Source organism: Alosa sapidissima, chromosome 17 (genome assembly GCF_018492685.1).
Source record: "Alosa sapidissima isolate fAloSap1 chromosome 17, fAloSap1.pri, whole genome shotgun sequence".
Taxonomy (NCBI): Eukaryota; Metazoa; Chordata; class Actinopteri; order Clupeiformes; family Clupeidae; genus Alosa; species Alosa sapidissima.
Window position 1 is genome coordinate 21,537,330 of NC_055973.1, and position 24,080 is coordinate 21,561,409.

General features: G+C 44.2%; 1 protein-coding gene across 1 annotated transcript in view; it reads left to right on the plus strand.

Annotated features, from left to right (window-relative positions):
• grik4 (glutamate receptor, ionotropic, kainate 4) overlaps positions 1 to 24,080 on the plus strand; it is a 347,457-nt gene that overhangs the window by 69,056 nt on the left and 254,321 nt on the right. Inside the window, exon 2 of the mRNA XM_042067701.1 lies at positions 17,620 to 17,747. The gene's annotated coding sequence lies outside the window, so the exon portion shown is untranslated. The remainder of the gene's footprint in view (positions 1 to 17,619; positions 17,748 to 24,080) is intronic.

Sequence of the window (24,080 nt, forward strand, 5' to 3'; positions counted from 1 at the left end):
TTATAGAAACCCACTTCACTTGGTTTTATGTACAGGCATTACACATGGCTTTATCAGTGGATGTTTTTTTTTCCACAACTGTAAGGATGTGATTAAGATAGCAACTGCAGCTGGACGAAGATGTTAAACCCTCCTGTGCCGTTATCATTTAGAAACACGGTTGCTGTGATTTTATTGTACTGTATTTTAGCCTTATATGTATTGTGTTAAAAAAGCTCAGCTCAGCCACATGAACTCAACAAAAGGTTCCCAACCCCTGGTGTAGAGATGTTAGAATCTCCTGTACAGGTGCTATCCATGGTACTGAGTCACAGTCACAATCACAGTCACTGCTCACTTGTATCCAGTCCACTAATTCTTACATTATACACCAATCCGCCGCAAACTTTATGGGCGCTGCCATCTTGCCTGCCGCCATTACTGCGTGCCTGCGGAGTGTGACGATGTGACACTTGGTAGTGCCTTCTAATGGCTTTTCAATGAAAGCATCCTGTCAAGAGAATATCAAATAGGAGATCCTGCTCATGAAAAAATGTCAGGTGAAAGGGAACATTGGGTAGATGTCAGGCAGTGGCCAAAACTTACCAATGAAGGTAATTTATTGACAACATAATGTATTAAGACGTTTATTAATTAATGACAACAATAAGCCGAATGCTATCATTAGTATCTGTGTTGCTAATATCACAAGCTTCAGAAGTTGTAAATAACTATTAGCCACGACCACTTGTAGCAGTTAAATACATGTTCTTACAGGTATTCAGGATTATTTTATTAATCGTATGTATTTCATCCACTTTTAACGCACATCTTGGTCCTCCACTCTACAAGGAACTCTGTGTAATCCGTAAGCCTGTAAACATGGGCACTCAATGTGCAACAAAGGTTTGTGAATTTCACAAACGGTTTAATTCTAGGTCTGTATATTCTTACTGTTGTTAAAACAGCCGACCACACAACACGCTTTTCCTGGCATCACTGGACAGCATACGTACTAAATAAAAATTAAGAAAAAGAAGATTTTGCATCTACAGCTAACGTCTGCTACAGCCGCCTACAGGACCAACACATTACTTCGCTACTTCCTTAGCAGCAAGGCAACGCAGTAATGGCGGCGCTGCTTTACTTCCGTGTTTCGCCGGATTTGTGTATACCAGGCCCTCTTGTGCAGTTGCTGTCCGTGGTGCTGATCCTACATCTGTCCACTGACTCCACATGTGCCCCTGCTATGTGGACGCTGTCTGTGGTTCTAGTTCTGAATCTGCATCCTCTCGACCTGCTCCTTACTCTGCTCTTTAGAAGCAAACTCCAAAGACACATAATCCAGGTTAATAGAGCCTGGCCACACAAAGCTGTCAATCTGTGTTAAAGCATTTCTCAAAGGCTCTGTGCTTAAAAGACAAGTGTAGAGAAGGCTGTTAAACACCGGGCCAGTGTTCCCAGTGGCCCCCTGCTAGCCCCATCCAGGCTAAAGTGAAGAGAGGAACACATCTGCAATGTTTTTTTTACCCTCTCTACCTACAGACTTAGACAGCAGCTTCAATCAGGTCAGACTGAGATCCTCTCACGGTTATGGATCCACTACAGAGAGCTGAATGTGGTGAGTGAGCCGCTAGTCTTTGTTAGCCATTAGCACAGTCCAGCTACAGAGAGCTGAATGAAGTTAGTGAGCCACCAGGCCTGTCTCTGTTGGCCCTCACCACTGTGGATATTATTGGAATCTTATAGTATTTTTTGGTACATACTATAGAAGACCTTTAAGACTGTACTATAGAAACACTATAGAGGGTAAGGATATGAGAGCGGTAATACAGAGCATCATATAAGTAGTATACACTACCATAGAGCTACTATAGAAATCTTATTGTAGTTCTTTTTCATAAAGGCATGGATCATACAAGTAGCACAGAGCTTCACGACCACAAAGCGTATTTGCTGCAGCGACTCAACATTATAAATCTCCATATTCATCTCTCTCCTCATTGTGAGCTGCTTGACCCCCTCCACAGCGGTGCAGGGCTGGGAGAGGCTTGTCTTGTTTGGGGAGACAGCAGGCGTGTGTGTGTGTGTGTGTGTGAGTGTCTGAGCTCATGTCTTTCATTATCAGAGTAGAATGAAAAGGCTGAATACTGCATGTTTGAAAAGCATTCTCAATGGTTTTCACAGCCAGAAGAATTAACAATTAAAATGCTAATAATTCTGATTAATTAATCAGCATCTTTAGACAGGAATATACTGCATGCGTGTGATCCTTTCACCTCAATTTCCAAGTGATATTAAGTATCTGAAGCTAATCTGTGATTAGATGCCAAATCCATTGAGATTTGCACAACAGCATGAAGAGGCTTTTCAGTCCAGTGTAACACCCACCAACGTGATAACTTCCCACCAACGTAATAACCCACCAACGTAATAAAAATCTGCACAAAATCTGCACATTTTAAACGTAATAATCCTGCCAACGTAATAATTTCCCACCAACGTAATAACTTTTGCCTACTGCCAACGTAATAATCAAATTTCCCACGTTTGCAGGAAGTTATTACGTTTGTGGGAAATTATTACATTGGCAGGATTATTATATGTTTAAAATGTGCATATTTTGTCCCTAGTTCATGCACCCCCCCCCCCCCCTAATGCACACAGGAAGCCCTGTATGCAGATTTGCTGTGTTAAATGCAGAGATTGGAGAGTGGAGTTTTGGAGGATTTGTCCTCTGGTGAGATTATGAGTGTGTTTGATCAGTGACTCTATAGGGACCTTTCATAAGCAACTATAAGGCAGATTACAGATGAGTGTCTGACTGGATGCCCCTGCTGGTAATGTCTCCCTAACTTTCCATCACTTCCCAATGATCAATAGTTTCATTAAGGAGCAAATATGCCTTCAGTGTGACCCTGGTGAACAATATTAGGTTAGAGAGAATAAAACACTGCTGCACAATATAGGACTGTGTGTGTGTGTGTGTGTGTGTGTGTGTGTGTGTGTGTGTGTGTGTGTGTGTGTGTGTGTGTGTGTGTGTGTGTGTGTTACTGTGTGTGTATGTATGTGTGTGCGCGTGCATCCTCATTTCTCTCTAAATGTGAATGCATGTGTGTATGCCTGTGCTCTGTGACACACACACACAGACACACACACACGCACACACACACACAACTGTCTATTCACTTTGTCTCATCTGAGCTTGATGTAGACGATGAGGTCAGACAGAAATGAACCCAAAGCCTCCCTCCCTTACTCTGGTCATTTAGCCCATCCATAGGCATCCGATGGGAGGTGAGAATGCAGAGTCCCAGGGCTGTGACATTTGACCTTTCCATGCGTAGAGGTCAAACCATGGTTCTGGAGTGCTCCGAAAGTATTTACATGAGAGTAAAGTACAGATGGACCTTAGAGGTCAGGGCTCTCCACTTTAATTAACATGAGTTGTTGTATTTTATCATTCAGGACAGAAAGTGGTATTCTGTTAGATAGTGTTATCAGGCCTTGGCCTGACCTGTTGTTTAATTGCGCAAGGCCTTGGCCCTGTGTTGCTTCTGCTTTGGGTGCTGTTGGCTGGTGCAGTCAGTCAGAGGACTGTGTGAGCGTTTATGTATTCATGGATCGGGTATGTGTGTGTGTGTGTGTGTGTGTGTGTGTGTGTGTGTGTGTGTGTGTGTGTGTGTGTGTGTAATAAATTCATGTGGTGGTCTCTGTCCAGTCTTTGCTCAAGGCTGTCTGCATCGTCAGGGCTGCGGGTCAGCAGTCCAGTCCCATTGCCATCACTCCACTGTCAGACTTAGACACACGCGTGCACACACACACACACACACACACACACACACACACACACACACACACACACACACACATATTCTCACACACACACACATACACAGACATACACACACATACTCCCATGGAAATGCACACATACACACTCTCACACACACAGACACACACACACACACACACACACACACACACACACACACACACACACACACACACATATTCAACCCCCCCACCCCCCCATATACACATACACATTCTCTTTGTTTCTTGCATTTCCCTTCTCACACTCTCTCTCTCTCTTTCTCTGTCTCTGTCTATCTCTCTCTCTCTCTCTCTCTCTCTGTCTTTCTGTATCTCTCTTTGTCTTTCAGTAACCTAACACTCACTTCCACCTGCTCAGAGTTCATACACTGTGGGGAGAGAGATCATCTTTGTGAAATGTTTGTGTGTGTGTGTGTGTGTGTGTGTGTGTGTCCGTGCCTTTTACATATTAACTCACAGCTGATGGTCCAGTTGAGTATTAGATTAGTGCCAGCTGTCAACCAAATTAAATTTTTGTAATTAGTTAATCAGTGAAGCTCCACAGTGTGTGTGTGTGTGTGTGTGTGTGTGTGTGTGTGTGTGTGTGGTGTGTGTGTGTGTGTGTGTGTGGTGTGTGTGTGTGTGTGTGTGTGTGTGTGTGTGTGTGTGTGTGTGTGTGTGTGTGTGCGTACATGCGAGTGTGCGTGTGAGGCGAGGTGAGGTCTTCCAAGTGGAATGTCCTGCTCCTTGGTAGCTGAGCTGCTCCCAGTTATAAGGAGGGATTCATTCCTCTAATCTGCCACTTCTTATGTACATGTAATTTAATATAATTCTCTATGCCAAAAGTGAGTTTTATTTTCAAGAAGAATCTTTCTGAATTTGCATCCTTTTAAATTCTTCACATTTTACGAAGTCTGCGTGTTTGTGCATGTGCACGCTCACATGTGTGTGTGTGTGTGTGTGTGTGTGTGTGTGTGTGTGTGTGTGTGTGTGTGTGTGAGTGTGCTTGTGTGTGTGTGTGTGTGTGTGTGTGTGTGTGTGTGTGTGTGTGCGTCTGTGTGTGTGATTTACTTCATTCTTTCTTTCTATTTCAGGGACCTTTAATGTCTTTCTGGTGGTAAAGCATGGTCAGGAGAATTGCTGTCTGGTTGAAATTGAACCATTACTGGACTTTTAGTGTGTCTCTCTCTGTGTGTGTGTGTGTGTGTGTGTGTGTGTGTGTGTGTGTGTGTGTGTGTGTGTGTGTGTGTGTGTGTGTGTGTGTGTGTGTGTGTGTGTGTGGGACTGGTCATCTCAGGGTGACTGTATTCTTTTTGAGCACTATAACATAGCAGGGGGACTTTGAATCAAGTTTAGCCACCATCCAATAAAACAGCTATGCTCTTTCTTTATAAGGATCGAACCACTCCATTTACACGGCACTACACTAACGTTAAACTACACTATCATGCTCTTACTTGCAAATTGTTACTGAAAATGTGAAACAAAAAGACATGTAGTCAGTGATACAGATTTAAATTCTAAAGGTATGCAGGCTTAGTGTGTATGTGTGTGTGTGTGTGTGTGTGTGTGTGTGTGTGTGTGTGTGTGTGTGTGTCCATGCCTTTTACATATTAACTCACAGCTGATGGTCCAGTTTAGTATTAGATTAGTGCCAGCTGTCAACCAAATTAAATTTTTGTAATTAGTTAATCAGTGAAGCTCCACAGTGTGTGTGTGTGTATGTGTGTGTGCACCTGCAGGCTGGAGAGGTGTGTGTTCTCCATGTGCACTTGTGAAAATGAGTGAGTCTTGAGTGGTGGTGAGATAAAAGGCCTGATCAGCACATCGGCCCTCATCTCATCTCATCTCATCTAGACTCCACAAGACCCCCAACACACACACACACACACTCTCTCATCTCTCTCTCTCTGCAGCCCTCTACAATCCCCCCCACACACTCCCATCTCACTCTCCATGCCTCTTACTTACACCCCCCTCCATCACACACACACACACACACACACACACACACACACACACACACACACACACACATACACACACAGACACACAAACACACTCATCTCTCATATCTCTCTCTCTCTCTTTCTCTCATCTCAAATCATCTCATCTGCCCATCTCCCTCCCCAGAGACGTATTCTCAATTGATGATCAAATCTTGGGTCTCCGTGTTCTGCAGCTCATTGTGTTTTTGTCTGAAATCTGAAAGCGCCAGTGGCCGTAACACGCCGTCATCTATCTCAGTAGCCGCTTCTCTGTTGTGGAGCTTTCTTCGTCACCAGACGCCACCCCAGGAACGCGCTAGTCTTCCCTCCTCTCCTCTTCTCTCCTCTCCTCTCCTCTCCTCTCCTCTCCTCTCCTCTTCATCTGAGAGCCTTTAAGCCTAATAGGCCTGTCACAGTCAATACACAGCAATTCTTAACACTCTGACTCATTACAGTGTGACGTGCCATCACACAAACACGCACACACACACACACACACACACACGCTGGAATTCGCCCTAGCAGCCCCCCCCCCCCCAAACACACACACACACACACACACACACTCGCTGGAATTCGCCGTAGCAGCCCCCCCCCCCCCCCAAACACACACACACACACACACACACACACACACACACACACACACACACACACACAAAATCTCCGGGACCAGTCATTTGTGCACAAATAAGGGCAACCTACAGTATGGTGTTGTTCTCGTTAGTGAATTATGCTCATTAGAGAGTGTGCTCAGCTCAAAGGGTCTCACGGGTGTGTGTGTGTGTGTGTGTGTGTGTGTGTGTGTGTGTGTGTGTGTGTGTGTGTGTTATAGGGGCTATTGTTGAGTCACATGAGCAGGGGGGACAGAGGGATTGTCCTACAGAGAAGTACAGAATATGGCTGATGAAGGGTTTACTGACAGCAGCAGCACACACTCCAGTAAATGGCCTGTGCTTTAGCAACAAAGACTCTAAGGTGTGTGATTCAACTTCACCATCAGTGTTGCCATTCTGCTTATTGTTTGTGTGACTGGTTTTGTGTTGGTTGCCAGAATACTCACATTAGCCTGTGCACACCATGAGAAATACTGCACCATGGAGAACAATGTGAGAATAATTGGCCTCTTCAATCGTCCCTGTAATTCTGGTGAAATGACTCAATAACATCTCCTCTGTTTCCCCTGGAGTGCCGGTGATGATGACAGCATCTGAAATGTTTGTGTCAGACAGACGGACAGAGATACAGACAGACAGACAGACAGACAGAGATGGGACTGCTCCCGGAACACAAACGAACACTTCCTGCCTGCCTGTGCTATTGAAGCTGATGATAATGGAATGAATGGCTAACACAGACAGCTACAACCGGAAGAGAACAACGCCACCCACACCACACACTGGGCATTAATGTCATATTTATATTACAGATTCTGATTACAGCTTAAGCAGTGACCTTTTAGTGAAATAAAAGTGCATGCAAACTATCATGCTTTGTATGCAGACTATTAGAGTAATATTATCCAGCCTACACGTGTCTGTACATGCTATTATTATGGACTGTGAAAGTGCACTGGGGGCCTCTAAATGCAGTGGGGTTCTCTAAATGCAGTGGGGCTCTCTAAATGCAGTGGGGCTCTCTAAATGCAGTTTGTGTGTTGTGCAGTGTAATATTTTGGGGATGAAGCTTGTGCAGTGTGTGTGTGTGTGTCTGTGTGTGTGTGTGTGTCTATGTGTGTGTGTGTGTGTGTGTGTGTGTGTGTGTGTGTGTGTGTGTGTGTGTGTGTGTTGATTTTGGCGTCACAGTCACAGTATTTGGGTGCTCCGCATTCCAAGCCTGTTGCCACGGTGATGACCAGAGGAAGCAGTGTTGTTGCCACTGAGCCTAAACGAGTCTGCTCTGTCCCTGCAGCGGACCTGGTCACAGTCCTCTCTCTCTCTCTCTCTCTCTCTCTCTCTCTCTCTCGCTCTCTCTCTCTGGCTCTCTCTTTCTCCCTGTCTGCCCCCTCTCTCTCTCTTTCTTTCTCTTTCTCTCTTTCGCTTTACCTCAGTATCTCTCTTTGTCTCTGTATTACTCTCTCCCCATCTCACTGAAAATCTCTCTCTCTCTCTCTCTCTCTTTTCCACCCATCTCTCTGTATCTTCTTCTCTCTGTCACAGTTCAACATGTCCCACACTGACTCACTCTCTTCTTTGAGATCACTTCCTGCTTCCTGCTCCTACTCTAAACGGTGATAAATGACTGTGTCCTCTCTCAGTTGGAGTCTCTCCACGTTCACCTTTCTCCAAGTGCTCTTTTTTTATTTCTCTGCATTCTTTTGCCATTTTCTGTCCCCTTATGGTCTTTTAATGAAGGCGCTGGCTTTAGCTTCCAAAACTCATCACATAGTCAATAAACCTCACTTGGCACACAAACACATGTGCTGACGCCGGGCGTTTTCTGGATAATGCCTTCGACGGCCACAGCAGAGGCAGGTTCAGTGCTCCCGTGAATGATTTTGATTGACTCGGCCGGGGGAGTTCATCATTTCATTGAGAAACAAGATGTGGTCAGGCAGTGTGAAACTGCCCGGTGTTAAGCCCATCAGCGGCACAGGCCCTGCTCTTTATTGGTTGTGTAGTGGAGCTTTTCAGGACTGACCAGTCAGTCCAACGGCATTGTGAGGTGTGTGTGTGTGTGTTTGAGGAGGGCATGAGGGGAGTGTGGTGTGTTTTCATGTGAACATGTCTGTGATGTGTGAGATAAATGAAGTGTGTGTGTGCGAGAGAGAGTGGTGTGTGTGTGTGTGTGTGTGTGTCTGTATCTTTGTGTGTGTGTGTGTGTCTGTGTGTGTGTGTGTGTGTGTGTGTGTGTGTGTGTGTGTGTGTGTGTGTGTGTGTGTGTGTGTCTGGCATGAGGCCCTGCTCTGTGGGAACTGAGTGCTGCCTAACGGCAGGCTTGGTGATGCATGGGCTCCTGCAGCAGAAGTGCTGAGCTTTGGGCTCCACAGATTGATCTGGGACAAGAGGCCGCCACAGCACAGCTCCCACCACACACACACACACACACACACACACACACACACACACACACACACACACACACACACACACACAAACACACACATACACACACATACACAGATGTGCAAAGATATGCAAAGTTTGTGTGTGTGTGAGTGTGTGTTTGTGTATGTGCATGTATATCTCTCAAGTCAAGTATTCATAGCACATTTCATACACAGAGGTCATTCAATGTAGCCTGGGATTTTATTCACGCTGCTAGGCAGCCTGGATTCTATGGACTTCGTTTTCACCTTAACGAAGGAACCAATCACAGAACGGAGGGAGGGCAGCAAGACGATGACGACACACCGAAGCCGTTATGAGCTACGTACAGACTCATTTGATAGTCATTCCTAGCGCCCAATAAACGGCTTGGGGATTCATAAACCACGTTTCAAATACGAGAAAATTAATGTCTAGTTTCCAGACCCCATCTCAATGAGATTGGGTTTGGCGTTAGCCAGGCTACATTCAATGTGCTTTACATAAACAACAGCAAATAGTAATAGTAAATACAAGCATAGAAGGGTAATAGTTAAAGAATAGTTTAAAAAGTAAAGATCATAATAAAAAAAGAAAACATGAAACGCACAAGGTAAAATCATTTAATAATTAAGAATAATATAATTTGTATCTCATTGCAGTTAGCAGAAGGCATCTGAGAACAGTTTGGTCTTAAGTCTAGATTTAAAACTGGCTACAGTTGGGGCCTTTTTGATGTCATCTGAAAGTTGGTTCCTGAGCTGAAACGCATAGCTAAAAGCTGCTTCACCATGTTTAGTTATTACAGCAGGTTTTACGAACGGGTTTTTCTCCTGAGACCTGAGAGGTCGAGAAGGTGTGTATGCTAAAGCATATCTGATAGGAATTTAGGTCCTGCTCCATTTACTGATTTATAAACAAGCATTAGTGTTTTAAAGTCAATTCTGTGACTTACTGGAAACCAGTGCAGGGACTTAAGAATTGGAGTAATGTGGTCAGTTATTTTAGCTTTCATGAGAACTCTTGCTGCTGCGTCATCTGATGCTGTTTGATAGTCTTTTTAGGAAGGCCTGTGAAAAGCCCATTGCACTAATCAACCCTGCTGGAGATAAATGCATGAATGAGTTTTTCTCATGTTTTGACATCAGCCCTCTAAGTTTATCAATGTTTTTGAGGAGGTAAAAAACTGATTTAGTTATTGCTTTCATGTGGCTGTTGAAATTTAGATAACTGTCAATTAATACACCAATATGTTTAACATCTGCTTTGAACCCTTTTGTGTCAAGGAGAGTAAGTCTTTCCTCCTTTTTACCAAATATTTTTCTTTGTTCAGCTGAAGACAATTTTGAAACATCCAGTTGTTGACTTGGTCAGTACACTGACAAAGAGATTCAAGGGGACCAAAACTGAGAGAAAGATCATTGTTTATTTGTGTGTGCATGCATAGCAGGCATATACCTGCCTGCATGCTACCTTTGCCCAACAGTAGAGTGTGTGTGTGTGCGTGTGTGTGTGTTTGTGTGTGTGTGTGTGTGTGTGTGTGTGTGTGTGTGTGTGTGTGTGTGTGTGTGTGTGTGTGTGTGTGTGTGTGTGTGTGTCAGTCATCTCCACCTGGGAAGAGTAGCAGGGTTGTGCTGCCAGTTGAATACTAATGACTTTATCAGAACCCTGCAGCTTGGCCCGACTTTACTCTTCATCTGTATGTGTGTGCGTGTGTGTGTGTGTGCGTGCACATGGACATGTCTGTATGTGTTTGTTTGTGTGTGTGTGTGTGTGTGTGTGTATGTATGTGCATGCATGCGTGCGTGAGACGTGTGCGTGTGTGAGGCATGCCTGTGTGTGTGTGTGCGTGCGCGTGGGCATGTCTGTGAGTGTGTGTGTCTGTGTGTGTGTGCGCGTGCGCGTGCGCATGGGCATGTCTGTATGTGTTTGTGTGTGTGTGCGCATCTCAGCCTGTGCAGTGGGGCTCACCACTGAGGATGAGGTTCCATTGGTAGCTTCAGTGCTGCACATTCCCACATCTAAATCGAGTTCCTCAGTGTTCCACATTCATAAGTTGTTTTCAGTAGCGTAACTATTCAAATCACATCGCTAGGAAACCTCTTTTCAGATTTGAACTCCAGACAATCTGGAATTGCCTTGCCCTAGCTTACCTGTGGGCAGAGTTGCAAACCATTCCATGAAGGCTACCTCATTCCAGAAATTAAAAACACTGGGTCTTTGAGGACACAAGAGTTAGTTGCCTGTGATTTGTTCTCCTATTGAGTGATTTCAGAAAAACGGGCTGATCCATTTTGTTTTATGGAGACCTACGTTGATACAGTTCACACCAGAAATCCTCACAAATGATGTTTACAGAGTGGTTCATAATATAACATAAAAAACACCAAATGAACAAAATGGTTAAAAACTTGGTTAAATGGTTAAAATTTTTACTACAGTGGGTCTTTAATGATAGTACAGTAGTGGGTAATCTCAGCTCATCTCTCTCTTTACACACATTTACATGATTGCCAAGCAACACCCACAGATTCACATTTATTCAGGCTGACTCATAATACCAAAATGCATTTTATTGCATACCTGTCAACACTCCCGTTTTTCCCGGGTTTCTCCCGTATTTCAAGGTCATCTCCCAGCACCCTCCCGTTTTGTTATTTCTGTTAGACTCAATAAACACTACGTTTATATAACTTTAACCTTTATTCCAGTTCAGTACAGAGCAACTCCGTAGCTACCATTTCACCTGCGACTGGTCCAACTAACTCATATCCCACAAAACACCCAGCGCCTCCGCTCCCCGGGTCAAAGGTCAAACATAAGGAGGGAAAATATAAGTTAACAATTTCTCCCGGAAAACTCCCGTAATTTGCATGGCCATCAAACTTCATTTTAAAATCATTGATCCATTCAGGTTGCCAGATTGTGTATGAAATACACCCTACACATACACGATCACTTAGTTTCAATTTTAACCGTTTTGTCATAGGCTAAAACCTGGCAACCCAAAACCCAAATAAAGAAGCGGGTGCCGACTGCGCAGCCTGAGTCTCGTCGTAAGCAAGTGGGCTAGTTGAATGGCCTACTCCAGAACTAGCTGTTGTGAAATTGTTGGGAATTTAATTGATTAACACATCACATAAACTGTTATTGAGTGTTGTTGTTACACTGAACTTGTTCCCTCGGAACCAAATCTGACAGCAAGCAGCTTTGGAGTTTTGGACACACACACACACACACACACACACACACACACACACTGCTTATTCTGCCTGTCTTGGAGTTATGACAATATTAGATTGATATTTTTGTAATGTACGTACTGTATATGAGAAAATAACATCTGGCTACCAGCAGCCGTGATCATCTGTCTCAATGCCAGTCTTCCATAATGTTGTTTTTACTGCTCCATAAGGAGAGGCGGTGCAATGCCTGTTTTGTTTGAACATGTTCATCTTTTCCCGACTCCATGTAGATGTTTCATATGCGGTCATTAAAGACTGAAAAATCCATCATTCCCACAACTGCATACTGTAAAAAAAAACACATTTAATGGGCCCCCATACGTTACTGACTTTTCTACTCTTCCTTCGTTTGTGTATGTGTGTGTGTGTGTGTGTGTGTCTGTGTGTGTGTGTGTTTGTGTGTCTATGCACGCTTATATATGCATTGTGTCTGTGTGTTTATGGGTATGTGTGTGTGTGTGTGAGAGAGAGAGAGAGAGAGACCTGTAAGGCTCCCTAGTGAGAGAAGCGAGTGTAGGTTGGTGACATCTGCAGCTGACATGAAATCAAAGTGAGTCTGGCAGGCACTGAAAAATAGACAATATTCTCCTCATGCAGCCTCTTCTCATTAGTCTTAAGCACACACACACACACGCACACACATACACACACACACACACACACACACACACACACACACACACACACACACACACACACACACACACAGACACACGCACATTTGATATGGGCTCACACCAGCTGATTACATGTCACTTGCTGGCTTGCTTATTAGTGGTGTTGATGAACTGAATGTGAAGATATTCAGTCATGTTGACAGGACAAAATGGCTTCATGTGATGTCATTAGCACGACTGCTTCCTGTCACCCTCTCACACCCTGTCGGTCTAACAGCAACAGCGTCTACCACAGCCGAGATTCAGGACCCTGGCCGTCACCAGTCTGTCATTAGAGCTGTCCTATCTCTCGCTGATTGCTTGTCAGGAGTTGTCGTTTGCTCTGCTTTGCTTATCCAGCAAGTGCATTAAGTAGACAACTTTAACACATTAGTGTGGCATGACTGCGCTGAGCTTCTCATGTTATTACATAACTCAGGAGTAGAAGTACTGCCATTACCTGCACAGTTTGTGTTTGAGAATCTTCTACACGGCTCTTAGAAACTTTCTTGCAGCAGATAAGAGGCCTGACCACAGTGCTTTATGAATAACCTGATACCTTCCAGCCTTTTAGTCTGCTATAGACATTGGCTATGTGCATTATCCTCTTTTCAGCTCCTACTTGACTGTTTATAGTCATTTAAAAACCAACCTTTGGTGCACACTGTTGAACAGGAAAGTGTGTCTTTGACCCAGAGTTATGTGTGTTGTATTCTCTGGACTGGAATGAATTTGTAATATGTCTACCTCAGTCCAGCCCAGGGGCGTTTCAGTGCAGAACTTAGTATTCTCGATCAATACAAGAAATACAAGTCAGACCTTCAGACCATCATAAAATGCCTGACACGCTCGCTGCAGATGAATGGATCTGGAGGCCCAAATAGCAGCCAGATCGAGGCCACATCAGGGCCAGATAAGGGCCCCATGTGCCTCAGCCCAGCGGGAGCCTCTTGGAGTGGAGTTCAGGGCTGGTTCTGTGCTGCTCACCCTTGAGGAGGCTCCAATACTCTGCACAGGATGTTCAATCGAGGGGGAATTTGCTCTGCAGAAGATGTGTGTGTGTTTTAAAATCTGCCCCACAGCAACCCAGCGGATGCACCCGCACTGAATCATGAATAAACCAACAGCCGATATTTGTCAAGCAAAATGGCGCTCGACTTTTACCTCATCAGTTATTCCTGAAGCCGTTCTCCAGAAACCGATGCAAATGCAAATATCTAAAGCACGGCCAATTTTACATTAAAATGTAGGAGCACGAAGTGTGGGCTGAAGAGGGATTTTCCCCAATGCAGAGGGAAGCCATTTTCCTCCCATGTAGCCCCCATTCATCTCCATTAGAGGTGTTGCACACCTGAGCACACCTGAGCACACCTGAGCACGCCTGAGCACACCTGAGCACACCTGAGCACACCTGAGCATGCCTGAGTATCCTGCATCCTGGCCTGGGCTTCCACAGGGCTGTAATGAGACTGGTTATGATGGCTGTCTACTCGTTTGGGACGCTGCCTGCAGATGACATGAAGCAGCTTCCTCAGGGTCTGGGTAATGGACATCACCTTACCAGAGAGAAATCCTTCTCTCATCTCCTGTTCCCTTCCTCCTCCTCTCCTCTCTTCCTCCCCTCCTTCTCCTCCTATCCTCTCTTCCTCCTCTCCTCCTCCCCTCCCCCCCTCTCCTCTTCCCCTCCTCCTCTCCTCCTCCCCTCCTCTCCTCTCTTCCTCCTCTTCTGTTATTTTCTTCCCCTGCTCCTGTCCTGTCCTTGTCCTTTCTCTCTTCCCTCCTCCTCTCTCCTCCTCCTGTCCCCTCTTCTCATCCCTCTCTTCTCTCCTCCCTCTCTCCTCTCTGTCCTTGGAGACGGGTCATATATTCCTCCAGCTGTTCCTGTGTAAGAGCTTTCTTAGCTCTTTTCTCTCCTTCCTCTCCTCTTCTCTTCCTCTTTTCCTCATCCCTTTCTTTCTCCCTGCAGTTATGCCAGTGCGCAGAGCTGGGGTAAAAACGCACTTCCTTTAGTGAGCTGCAATTAAGGCTTGATTCTACGGGAAGGGAGTTGTGGTACAAGTTGTTCACTTTAGGGAGGCATACAGAGTGTGAAGAAAATAGAAAGAGAGAGAGAATGAGAGAGAGAGTAAAAGAGAGGGGGAAAGGAATGAGAGTGCACGTTTGTGTTTCTGGCTGAGTGAGTGAGTGAGTGGGTAGTAAAGACTGGAGGGGACTGAGGGCTGAGATCTCTACTGAGAATACGGCACACACACACACACACACACACACACACACACACACACACACACATCTCACACACACACACACACTCTCCCTGTGATTCATTTGCAAAGATTTACTCAGCTCCTCTCTCCCACTCATTAAGCTCCTAACTGGGTTCCAGGGACTGAAAATATTTATTTCATCCAACATTTACACGCCAGCTTCATGGTGTCTCCTGATACACGCACACCTTTAATCTTTACAGCTATTACCTCAACTCAAATTAGAGCCTCTCATCAGAGAGAAAGTGTGCTGAAAAGAGCCGCAGGATGGTTAGCCTCTTTTGCCCATCTCTGGAGGTTCCTGCGTGTTTGAGAATACCCCAGATATTTATTTCCCTTTCTTTTCTCTCATACCCTCCTGTGTGTTTGAGAATATCCCAGAATAAAGATCCCCTTCTTTCCTCTCGTACCCTCCCGTGTGTTTGACAATACCCCAGATTAAAGATCTCTTCTTCTTCTTCTTCAAGTGAAACCATTCAGGCAGCTGCCAGTCTTCTCTTATGATTTCCTATTAACATGCTAGAGGCCTGTCAAACACCATTACCGCACTGCTACATGTTCCACGTGCCTGTGTCAGTATCTTCAGAAAGAGCCTGCTTGTCCTGCCTGCGGACTCTGCTCATTGTTGCCATTGTACAAGTCGTTGAGTCAGTAACTTGAGAAAGCTTCTAGCCACAGAAGAAAGAGAGGCAGAAAATAATTATTTGACTTAATTCTTTTTAAAGTTTTCTTTCTGTCTCAACAACAAATATTCTACAACAATGCTGGCAGTGAATGCCTCCAGTATCAAGCATGAGCAATCCACAAGTGTTTTTTTATGTTGTTGTTAAGTGATTTGGAAGCTCATCGAAGTGAGTGTATAGTCTTTTTTACAGAAGAAAAGGTCAGTCTTTGGCAATCTTGTTACTTTCTCCTTTACCATAAAATTATCTCGCCATATTGTGCAATCTGTCTTTGAATCCTAATGAGTTGACAACTTCCTCCCTCCTCCTGTGAAAGTAAATGAAACAAATTGATTACCAAGCCTCATGTGCTGCAATTATGGCAAGGCTTTGAAGTCGAACAAGCCTCTGCGTGATTTCAAGATGGGTTTGTCTGTAACCTGTACCTTCAGAAATAAATAAAATAAAATAACCGTACATCTGAGCAGAACAAGAAGGCGAAAAGGATTGCCTCTCTGACTTTGCGGCAGAGATAAAGAAAGGACAATTAACTTGAAAGTGCTTTAGAGGCTCAAGTGAGGCACAAATCACAGTTATTGTTTTACTGCGCTCTCTCGCTCCTTTCCCTCGGCTTCCTATTTATCACCCTGCACAAGGAGTGCAGTCGGATTACTTATTTTTCATCTCAAATGTGCTTTCCACCTTTTTTTTTATTAACTATAAAAAAGCTGTTTTGTGTGTGTGTGCTGCAGTGTGTTCCTGACTGAGTTCGCTGTTCTATGGGTCTGGATTGTGGAGCTTGTGTCCATGTGTGAGCACTATGGCTGTAATTTGAAATATACACAGGAAGATATGTTAAACTATAGTGATATCCACTATAGGTAGGGGATATCACACAGCAGCCAATCAATAACCAAGCCTATTTACAGTCAAAAACACACATAAATCACTACCAAATCAACCTTTGTGGGCAAAAAACATTACCAACAGCAAAGCCTTTACAGTATTGACAAGTAGAAGTCATGGTCTTATGTACAATGAAATTCACATTGCACTGCACATTGTTTGAGCCAGTCGAACTGGAGGAATTGATTGGTTGACCTCAGAGCAACCAGTCACGAGGAAGGATGAACAAGGATGAGATACTTAAACTGTTTGAGCTCCAGTGAATGTGTTTGTGTGTGTGTGTGTGGGTGTGTGTGTGTGTGTGTGTTTGTTTTTGTGTTTGTCTGCGCCACAGTTCTCATCATGGAGTGTGTGTTCTCAGACATCTTCCGGCAGACTTAAAGCAAAAAGATAGGAGAGCGCCTTCCACTGGCCTAAAACCCTTTTTTGACATTGTAACCTTACAATTTCATATTGTGTATAACACATTTAGTACAGCGTAATAGCACTTCAAATTCAAATCCTAACCCCATGTCTAACTGTGAATCTAATTCATTCTGACTTTATACTTTATAGTTCTAACTTCATAGTTCTGGTTTTATAAGTATAAGTATTAAGTATAAGTATATATATACTCTTTTGATCCCGTGAGGGAAATTTGGTCTCTGCATTTATCCCAATCCGTGAATTAGTGAAACACACTCAGCACACAGTGAGGTGAAGCACACACTAATCCCGGCGCAGTGAGCTGCGGGCAACAACAGCGGCGCTCGGGGAGCAGTGAGGGGTTTGGTGCCTTGCTCAAGGGCACTTTAGCCGTGCCTACTGGTCGGGGTTCAAACCGGCAACCCTCCGGTTTTAAGTCCGAAGCGCTAACCAGTGGGCCACGGCTGCCCCCTTATATGAGTAAAATTTCAATGTCCTGTTACTTTATATAATTCTATGCTTTTAACCAGCAGTGCAGTGCATTGCTGGTAAAATGCATGGCATATTCTAAAATAGTTGCACTGGAGGAATGTGTAATGTTAAAATGAATATGTGATGTAAAGTGTACCTGGGCTCTGACCTTCTGTGCCGTGTGTGTGTTCCCCCCTGTAGGTGTGTGTAATGTGTGGGAGTGTGTGATGTTGAGATCGGTTCCGAAGCTGGGTGGACACCACTAGACGACCTAACGCCTCTCTCACACCCCAACATGGAGTAGAGCCCCACGTCTCTGGACATCAAAGGTACAGAGATCCTCCGCTCCTAAACCCTGGCCTCAGCTCGCTCTTTCTCTCTCTCTCTCTCTCTCTCACTCACTCTGTCTTTTCTCTGGCTCTTTTCTCTGGTTCTCCCACTCTCTCTCTCTTTCTATCTCTGTCTCTGTATGTGATTCTCTAGTTCACTGGCTGCCAGGCCTTTACACAGTATTGAATATTGATGAGAGCTCAGCTCCAGAGGAAGACATGAGAGAGAGAGATGGAGAGAGCGATAGAGGGAAAGAGTGACAGATAGAAAGAAAGAGAGGATGAGAGAGAGGAGAGGAAAGAGAGAAAGAGACAGCAAGGTTGTGGTGTGTGGGGGCGGTCGGCTTTTGATGTGCTTTAATTGCACTGCAGACAGATCAGATTTATCAAAGGAGGAGGTGTATGTGTGTGTGTGAGTGTGTGTGTGTGTGTGTGTGTGTGTGTGTGTGTGTGTGTGTGTGTGTGTGTGTGTGTGTGTGTGTGTGTGGTGGATTGGTGGGGGGTGGGACGGCGGGGTTAATGGCGCCGTGTAAACAATGGCTGTGTGCATGTGTGTGTGTGTGTGTGTGTGTGTGTGTGTGCCTGTGTGTATGTGTGTGTGTTAAGTGCTGCGCTGTTTTGAAGACGTGTGTTTTAAGAGCTGTGTGGCGGCGGTGAAGCAGAAGAGAAGGCTTGAGTGATGGTGATGATGGCGGTGCGAACAGATTTATGGCTGGAGAGCGAAAACAACACGGCCGTAAGCGAAAACACGGCGTTCGCGCGCACGACCTCGGCTCCGCCGGGAGTGGGACACACGAGGTTCCCGCGGCCTTGGCACAGTGGCACGGCAAGCTGCCGGGACAGTCTGGGCCGCCTGCCCCCATTTACAGACATGAATCACTCTCTCACAGTAGAGAGCTGCGGTATAAAAATCCACTTTGAAAAAGCTATAGTTTTATAGCCAAACTGCAATGTCACTCCGTATATTTGTCGAACTCATTCTGTCATGCACTTCCTTCACTTCAGAGCGTCCACTCAGCACTTCCTAAGGTGTGAATTCAGACTGCAGACTGTAAAGACTTCTCTTTGGTACCACAGCTCCTGGGATTGCATTAAGAATACACAGTCTTGGTTTAGCTCTAGATATTCAGTTAAACGTGACTACCAGATCCTTACATTATACATCCATTGTATTTTCAAGTATAAAACAGAATGGTTGGCAACTAAGAATGTAGGTATATATAAATCAAATAATTGGTATATTTAACTAGTTTGGTATTGGATCATGCAAACAGATGAATTCAACAGTGAAAGTGCTGCTACCCAGAACTCGACCTTAACTCTCACTGTAGTGATCTTACTGTAGCTCTCACTGTAGTGATCTTACTGTAGCTCTCACTCTAGTGTTAATCTTACTGTAACTCTCACTCTAGTGTTAATCTTACTGTAACTCTCACTCTAGTGTTAATCTTACTGTAGCTCTCACTCTAGTGTTAATCTTACTCTAGCTCTCACTCTAGTGATCTCACTGTAACTTTCTTTTCAGTGGTCAGTCTGCTACCTGCTTCTGCTCTTGGTGTGTCCTGGCCTTCTTATAAAATGGCTGTTCTTCCATAGCTGGTGGACACATTACTAGAGTGGGTGTTTTGGTCGAGATAGAGCTTGCCTCGCCGACATGTACACACACACACACACACACACACACACACACACGGCCCTTTTTCAGATGTGACGGTGTTGGGCTGTTGGTGGGAATCATCTTTATCCGGTGCACACCTGAGAAAGGTAGATAAGCTGAAACGATTCTTGTCTGCTGGCTGACAGATTGCTCTACAGAAACACAGCCAGGACAGAACCAGCAGTGTGGAACTTTAGGAAGGGAGGAACTATCAACTGTGTGTGTGTGTGTGTGTGTGTGTGTGCGTGCATCTGTGGGTGTTTGAAGGAATGTTTCAATGGGTGTGTGTGTTTGTGTGTGTGTGTGTGTGTGAATCTGTGAAGAATGCTTTTGTGTGTGTGTGTGTGTGTGTGTGTGTATGTGTGTGTCTGAAAATGCTTTTGTGCGTGTGTGAACATTGTGTGTGTCCGAATGCTTTTGTGCATGTTTGAACATTTTTTGTGTGTGTCTGAATGCCTTTGTGTGTGTGTGCCTTGTGGTAGAGGTTTGACTGTACAGAGGTCAAAGGCTGGAGTTATCAGTACTTCTAGTTCCACCATCAACCCTGAGGCAATTTTCACATTTTCTTTTTTTTTGTGCGTGACTACACTGCACTTTTCCCTCTCTAATGTTGTGTGTGTGTGTGTGTGTGTGTGTGTGTGTGTATGTGTTAAAGTATGCATTTATGTCTCAATACACTCTTAAAACGAATGTGTTGTTCCTATCTGGACACAGAGATGTGTTAAAAACAACACAAGTTGTGTTGTTTTTAACACATTTGTTTTTAGAATGTACTGTATGGTTTATTCTAGAAGAGATGGAATGACTCTATACTGCTGCTCAGCAATTACAAAGCATTCATTTCATTGATTATCAGTCAGTCATGTCTGCTGTTGGTATTGATCTGACTTTAAAAGTTCTGCTCAGTTCTGCCTCACGTGTCACCCTGCTGCCTCTCAATCTCTGCTGATGCTGTTTGTTTGATCAGATCCGTTTAAATAGTCGCCCCAATATTTGCCCAGCTGGTCGGGGGTCTGTCCAGCTGTGTGGCTCCATCAGTGGAATACAGAGAGCTGATTGGCTGATTGGTGGAGCGCGGTGGAGATGGCATCTTCCCCATCTGAGGGCCATCAGGATGGGGAGTCACATGGAGGGGAGGAGGTAGGGGTTTGAAGAGCCCGGCACACAGGAGGAGGACAAATTGCTCAATGGAGCTTTGGAGGCTGGAGCGTAATGCAGGATATTTACTACCGCAGCTCATCTCAGATCTGAGGCCTTCATCTGCCTCAATCACTGACCTGCTCACTCGCACACATGAGCAGCACACACACACACACACACACACACACACACACATACACAAGCTGGAAATGGCTTTTTCTATCCACACACACACACACACACACACACACACACACACACAAGATGGAAATGGGTCTCTCTCACACACATACTCCACCAGCAGGCTTTCAAGAAAATATCTGCAATATGTGCAATCAAGGGCAAATGGTGCTTTTAGAGAAATCATTGAGATTATGTTTATTTGTATTGTTCTCCTTAGCTATGAATCACAATGGCAAAGACATTCCTCTCTGCATTTTCTCTGAAATGATTTGAAAGCATTGCTACTCAAGGCTCTTCTGCCTCGTAGTAGTCTAGACAAAAGAGAGAACTCTTTCTTTTCCCCATATAGAATAAAGTGGAGGTCTTTTCTGTTATTATAAAGCCTGGTACCTTATAATGGATTGTTGTCTGTTGACTTGTGTTTGGCTTTTAAAGGCCTGTATGCAATGTTAGCTTTGACTCTTCATTGCATAACATCTTTATATCTCTGTTCTATTCACCTTATTCAGTCCCGCCCATTTTTTTTTTTTTTTTAATTTCTTGTCTTCCACTTTGTCTTTAAACTTCCGGTCGGCTAGCTACGTCTAGTTAGCTTCATTGGGATAACACGGCAGAAGAGGATGGAGAGGCTAACTTGGGAGGAAAACAACAAATGCTATCAGGAGGTCAGATTGCAATATTAAACTTTGCTACCCATGGCTATTCACCTCTATGGAGTGGGTAAACGATATGCGGCAGTGGCCGCTGTATCGTATTGAGAAACTCGCAAATCCTTATCTGTTTGGTAACTATGGTGACTAGTTTAGAAAGTCATTACAGAACAGCCACTCCAAAGTCAGTGTTTTCCTAACTTCAGATAGGACAGGTGTATAACAGAAATGTCTTACAGTGGCCTTTACTTTGAAATGGCCACTTCATTCACGCATTATGTGACGTGAAGCTGCGTGAAACTGTAGTACCACTTTCAGCCACTGTGCGTCGCTCTGCAACTGTACGTCGCTCTGTCACTGTACGTCGCTCTATCAGTAGCCTGCCTGCCGCCCCTTCTGAAAAAGCAGGAGGCTACCTTTAAACACAATTGTTGCCGAAAGGAATCACAGCCTACAAATTCAATAACAAAATAAATCATGCATAATTAAAAATGACCTCGATTAAGGCTACTTGGGTATGGCATAAGGCTTGGCTACACAGTGGTTAACGAAAAATCGAAATCTGCTTTTGAAAATAAAAGCCTGTGGTTTGCGCAGCCTACAGTAGGCTAAATAACAGACCCGCCACAATATGCGGTATGATGATTTTTTACGAGCAAAATGTTTTTGGTGCCCTGCATATTTTTAACCTTTAAACACTGTTTGTTGCTACCCCCCTTAATATACTGGTCGCGGTCAAATTTGACCGGACAGTTATAACTGCTGTTAAATACCAATACCATGACAAAAAGTATAATTTAGTAGAACATATATTGTAAACAGAACCTTATTAGAACATTAACATCTACAAAATGTGTGTGTTTGTCTCTGTGTGTGTGGGTGTGTGTCTTTCTGTATGTGCGTGAATGCATATGTGTGCGAACACTGGTGGTTCACATGCACAAGTGGCAACATGACAACATGAACTGTGTGTGTGTGTGTGAGAGAGAGAGAGTGGGTGTAAATGTGTGTATTTGTATGTGTGTGTGTGTGTGTGTCTGTGTTTGTGTGTGTGTGTGGGTGTGAGTGTTTCTGTGTGTGCATACTGTACATGCATGTGTGTGCAAACATTGGCGGTTCACATGCACATGTGGCAACATGACAACATGAACTGACAACATGAACTCTCTCTGTGTGTGTGTGTGTGTATTTTGTGTGTGTGTGTGAGTGGGTGTACGTGTGTGTGTGTGTGTGTCTGTTTGTGTGCGTGTGGGTGGGTGTGTTTCTGTATGTGCGTGAATGCATATGTGTGCGAACATTGGTGGGTCACACGCACAAGTGGCAACATGAACTGAGTGTGTGTGCGTGTGTGTGCGTGTGTGTGTGAGAGAGAGTGAGTGGGTGAACATGTGTGTGTATGTGTGTCTGTTTGTGTGTGTGCGTGTATGTGTGTGGGGTTTGTGTTTGCTTCTGTGTGTGCATGCATGCATGTGTGGGAATATTGGTGGTAAGTGTTAGGAGTGTGTGTATGGAGATGTCTTTCATCTCCTGCATGAAAATTACTCATTCATTTCCTATGGAGGTCATTTTTGACCGTAAACAAAAGAAGTGTTTCTACGTTGAATAAATCACTCAAAATTCAAAGAAAGTAGTCACAATAAATTGTATGTGTTCAAAAGCCTTTTGTGAAGGATATCATAAGATCTTAAGACAATCTGATGAAAATTGCCGTATTTATGGTACAGGGAATGTGTAAATCGGTCATTTTTGATAACAATAACTGTCACAGACTGAGCTGTGACGCACACGCGCATGTAGCGCGCAGCGCGCAGGCGGCCATTTGCCGGCATCTTTAAATCACTGCTGTCCTGTCCTGACGCTACTCATTCTCATTACCGTATGTACTGTTTATCTTCTTAACATTATCATTAATCACCATTTACCATAGATTACTTACACAGGGCCGAACTTAGTTTTTAGAGTGCAGGGAAAGGCCTACCAGCACTTCTAGATGGCTATAGTTTGTGCAGCTCACTGATTCAAACATTCACGTAAGATATATTGTCATTCTCATTTCTCTTCTGTATATTCTTTGTCTAGTATCAACAAGTAAAATAATGCACACTGGCTGTTAAAAACGTAATTTATTGATTAAACATTTGCTATCACAACTCCGTAAGCCATTCACTCACCCGCCGTTAAAAACGTACTTCCGCGTTGCGTGTGGGGAAACAGATGGACTGTTCCATTGGGAAGAAATAGAGGGGTTTCCCGGGTTCATTGTGGGGCAGCCCATTGTTACGGGGGTGTTTTAGGGGTAATAAATTAAAGCTATTTTTAAGGGTTTAGTAAGGTGTTTTTGTACATGTCCATTATTGTATGTGTTTGTGTATTATGTGTTTTCTTGTTTGATTTGTTATTTGGTAATTACAATGTTATTTAGTTAATTGATTATTTTTGACAGTGGGGTTATCCAGGGGGCGGGGCTACGGATAGCAATGCTCTGTATTAGGCCCCAGAGCCTCACTATGTCGGTGATGGTAGTGATGGGAACATGGTCTGTCAATTGATTGTGGTTGATAGTGGTTCAGGGTCTGAGGACTTAGCCTGGCTACTTATGCCTATTTCTTTTTGTTTTGCTACAGTTTTGTTTTGCGTATTTTTCATGCATGGTTGACACTGTAAATATTTGCACGATTTTAAGAAAAGAGGAAAAAGAAAAAA